The sequence below is a fragment of the Nicotiana attenuata genome, unplaced genomic scaffold, assembly GCF_001879085.1.
Source record: "Nicotiana attenuata strain UT unplaced genomic scaffold, NIATTr2, whole genome shotgun sequence".
Classification (NCBI taxonomy): Eukaryota; Viridiplantae; Streptophyta; class Magnoliopsida; order Solanales; family Solanaceae; genus Nicotiana; species Nicotiana attenuata.
The window spans coordinates 14,172-19,291 of record NW_017675652.1 but is presented as its reverse complement, the minus strand read 5'-3'; positions in this window follow the sequence as shown (position 1 = coordinate 19,291).

Below are 5,120 nucleotides of genomic sequence, written 5' to 3'. Positions count from 1 at the left end.
CAATATGATAGGGATAAACATTATTTCCTTACAATTGTGGATGCCTTTAGTAGATATACCTTCGGTGTGCTTGGCTACAGTCTAAATGTGAAGTTGTAACAGTGTTAAAAGACTTTTTTACAATGGATAAGACTCAGTTTGACATGAATGTGAATGTTAAGATCTGATAATGGAAGAGAGGTTTTTTTTAATTCCAGTTGTAATGAATTATTGGATCCTTAGGCATTGGTGCATCAAAGCAGTTGCCCATATACCAACAGAATGGGGTGGTGGAAAGAAAGCACAGAACATATACTTGAATGGCTAGAGCATGTGCAGTTTCAAAAGTTCTGTTCCTAGTAGATTTGGGGAGTAGCATTAAGACAGTTGTTTACCTCATTAACAGATGGCCTACATCCATACTACAAGGCAAACTCCTTTAGAATTTTTATAATAAACACGCTGTTATTGATCATTTTAAAGGTGTTTTGGATTGCTTATTGTTGTTCTTAAGACGTCAATACTACAACAGAGGGGGGGGGGGGCGATTTGTGTGGTACCAATTTTCGCTCTAGAAGAAACCTAGTTCTTCTAGGTGTACTTACTACTACTGTTTGCGGAATTAAAAGTGCATAAAATAAAGAACTCAGAGATTTTTACGTGGAAACACGTGGCCTCAAAGGTGAAAAAATCACGACCTATTACTCATAGGATTTTTCCCAAACTTCCACTAAAATCACTGAGCCAAAAGCAGCATTTACAAAACTCTTGTAAACCTAAGGATTAAACTCTAATCCCTGTGTGGCACATCAGCCTAACTGCTGCGACACTTTCAAGTTAAACTCTAACTTGAATACTCAAAGTAGCCTAATACAATTGCTTCTATGAAAGCTGGAAGGTCAACTTTAAAACCACCTACTACAATTGAACTAGAATAAGATTAAACATAGAACTGGTTCTTCTATCTTTGTCCAAGTAGCTTCAGGAATGCACACTTGAATTTACATAAATTGCTTGCAAATTGCCTCGCACTTTTGCTCTCATTTTAGTTTTTACTTCTGCGTTTGTGCAACACCTGTAAAGAGAAAATCATTGGTTATTTAATGAGTTAGTAATCATATGTTTGATTGAGACTGAATTGCTGATACGTTGTCGAATTTGAGTCCTACAACAATACAAACTCCAACCCTTATCCTTGATACCGGATTAAGTTCTCTTCACATTAGGGAGACTTCATCTCCTCATCCTTTTATGCAACCTTTGCGATGGCATTCAGAAGATATTGCTGTGCTTGATCCTTGGAACTTATCTTCTTCACATGCATCTCACATGTATAAGTGAGATACCACTAGTGTCTCGCATGATGAACCTGGTCCATAACTAAGTTCATTTGTCAATCTTCAAAACTTCCATCTGAACTTGGGCCAACAAATTCTCCCTTTTTGATGATGACAAACTCTGTGCTTTTACTGATCAGAAGAACCTGGTGGAACTCAGCTTTTAATTAGTCAAGACTTTAACTTTAGAGAATCTTAACTTATCATTAAAAGGCCCAGGTTTAATTTAGGTTATAAATATCTAATCGTATAAAATAAAGATTTATATGAATTCAGACAAGATATAATACGCAGTTCTAGATAGGATACAAAATCTATATAGGAAATAGATAACACTGACTCTCTATTCTTTGACTCGTCAATACGGCATCGCAACACCTAGGAGGATCTCTAAGCTATATGATTGCACTGACTTTCACCTGGCCAATCGACCATTTTGTGCATTTCATCCTTTCTCCTGGCCGCTTTCGTGGGAAGAGCCAAATCTGTGCTTACACAGAGTAGACTCCACAAGTCGATATGAACACGATTGCAGTGACTCTTATCTATAACGCATTGTCTGAGAATTACTACACAGACAAGTATTTTATCCGAAGTCTTCTCTTACAATAGAGCACAGCTTAGTTTTTACTTTAGCCCAGACGGATCTGGGTTGCTTCTCTCGTGTTTAGACTTTTCGTGCAAAATTGTGTAGAGCTATAGATTGAACTTTTCCGGCTATAATCATCTTCGCCAATTTGCTCCTACTTCACGTCTTCTCACGGCGGGTGTCACACAACACACTCTTAATCAATGCTGACCTACACTTCAGGGCGATGTAAAAAACCGCAAATACACTCACAACATTCGTACATATAACAACGAAAGAAATAGAAAAATAAAAGGAATTTCTGGGACTTTGGTATTTGTTTAATAGGAAAATGAGAATTTTAAGTTGCAAGAGGCAAGCGTAAGACAGAAGAGAGTTTTAGATTGACTATTATATTTTCGAATAAATACGACTTGCACTGATCATGTTCGGCACCAAGTTCTCCTTACCTCGCATCAAGCGCATATTGCTTCATCAAGACAACAAAAAGAAATAGCAGGCATCCTTAATGTTTCTCTCATTAGGTGGGGCTCTTCTTCTCCGGTGTTATTCGTGTGGGCCACCATAAAAGCTCAGCCGCGGAAGCATTTTGCGCTAGACAAGGATGAGTACAGGTGAAGGAGTTAGACATAATATCAGAAGGTGATAGTGGCGATTTCGAATAAGGAAAACCTATGTGCTCTTGTACGCATCACCTAAGAAGAATACGGGCAAAAACCAGCATCCAACGAATCCCTGGCAGCACACTGGTCAAATGTGAGAGGAATTATTTCATTTGTTCGATATGTCACTGCGTCGTTGTGCTCCGGTTATATTATATCATATATATGTATATATTTTCTTGTTATTATTATTATATATATTATTCTCTCAACATATATTAATTATTCTAAATTTTGTTATTTCTCGCTGTCAGATAGAATTGCATAGTAAGAGTGGTCTTTGTTTATTCATTGTATTTCTCTAATTTGTGTTCTTCTCTCTCAATTCTATCATTATTGATTATTATTGTCAGCAAGTTTACCAAGATGTGTGTGTGTGTGTGGTGGGGGTGGGGGTGCGGGGGTGGGGATAATCAATACTAGTTTTGTCAATTAAACTGCTTAAAGCAAAAGGGTAGGTTTGGCTTATATCATATATGAGGAGTAAATTACTTGAGCAAAGACTTCGACCTTCAAATATGGCCCGGGGATGACAAACGCAGCTTCTAGATAGAAGGAGCATGCGCGCAAGCAAACAAAAGAAAACCAAGTCTTTTAAGATTCATTATTTTCACCTTATTAGCTATCCACCACTAACCAGAGTTCCTATTTGGTAAATTAGCAAAAACTTCTAATAGCTTAGTCTTTGTTTTTTTTGGCACTTGATTTAAGACTACCAAAGAAAGGTCATAATAATATTCTATGTTTGCAGAGACTGCTAATATCTTGGACTGCATAAGATAGTCCCCACAGTACAACTCTAGTGCAGAAGGAACCCTAACCAACTGGTCACGGATAAGCTTTTGCCTTCCTTCTGCAGTGTTGAAAGGGACACCCAGAATGTGCAGTCGGCATGATACTTGAAAATAATGAAACAAAATAAGAGGAGATAATTTTGAAAGAAGCACGACCAAACATAAATAAATAATTGCAACAGTAAAAGAGAGATCATGACTTTGCCTGGCATTAGTCTTTTGTGTCTTGGCAAACACAGCCTTTCCAAAAAAGCTTTCCCTTGCAACATTTGTTGGCGCAATCACTGAGTAGTACTTTACAGCAACAACGCTTTCCTTCGGATCTAGAAGTAAGAAATGTTCTTAACTGCGCCACGTTCCTACAAAGAGCGATGTGAAGGGTATTATACGGCAGGATCATTGTTGGTCCTAGATATTCATATATGAAAAGAATAAGGGACAAATTTCTTTCATTCTTCGTGGGGTAGGTTAAAACGTATATTGCCCATCTGACAGATATATAAAGTCGTGCATAAATTTGCTTCTTGTTCAATCTATCAAAAGGCTTCAAGTTTAACCATTGTTTCAAAAATTCCAAGATAAACTCGCTTTTGCATATCTCCTTTTACTTTTTCTATCCATGAGCAAGTGTAACCATAAAATCCATTCCAAACCAAAGCATAAATAATAAGTCTGCCTTCCCCTTTCTCAATGGCCTCTCTACACAGCTGTAGATGTCAAACAGAAAACTACTTTCTCTCCAATTATATCCACCTCAATATTCAAGTCTCCAAGTCAATATGGTGGAATAAACGAAAAATATCCAAAACACTCTAAACCAGGATTTTCTTGCTCAGCTCGGCTTTTTACTTTTATTCTCTTGATGGAAAAATGCCTGCAACTATTTGAGTAAAATAACTTCGCTCACATCATACGCCTTGTGTTAATAAAGCACGATGTTTATCTCCTCTCGTGAAGCCAGAAGGATTCCGACAATTGGGGAAATCATAACTCTAGACCTCCTTAATTTAGTCTCCAACCCTTTGTCTCGTTAGTCGATAATTTTATCGCTTTGTAGTATTTTCTGTTAGTATATTTGATTTGTAAAATAATTCTGGAAATATATAAATGAATATAAACAGAAATGAACATAAACAGAAATGATAATTCGAGCCCACTAAATTCACAGTGTTTCCTTAAGGAATTTAATCCCCTCCTAGTACCCAAGGTTATGGATTATTTCCTCCCAGGATAGAACGAATTATCACTAGTAAGAGACCGGACCAGTAGGAAATGCCCTCAGCGTTTTGGGCTTATGACTGGCCCAACAAATATGTGGATGGATACGCCTTGAGACCTCAGATTTTAGGGCCAGCTCGATGCCCAGTCCCAATGGGATTCCAATTTCCAGCACTGAACCCCGAACAAACACAAAGAAGCACAGATCTAACAAGTCATACCACACGAATTTGAAACAAGACGCTAATAAATGAGGAATAGTGATGATCAATATGATATTTGTGCGTTTGAACAACTGATTCCACAATGAGCTAAACACAAAGATCTACTAATATCCAAAATGAATTATACGCAAGGTGTAATTACTAATTCTGAATGGAACTACTGGACTGCTAGACTAGAGTAAATCACGATTTCCAGTCCAATTACGTTGATTCAAATGTCAACTCATAACCAAGCATAATGACCTTATTCAAATCACAAACAGATGACTATTAGACAGATGACTTTGTCTTTCAGATCAAAGGACTATTAGACCTAT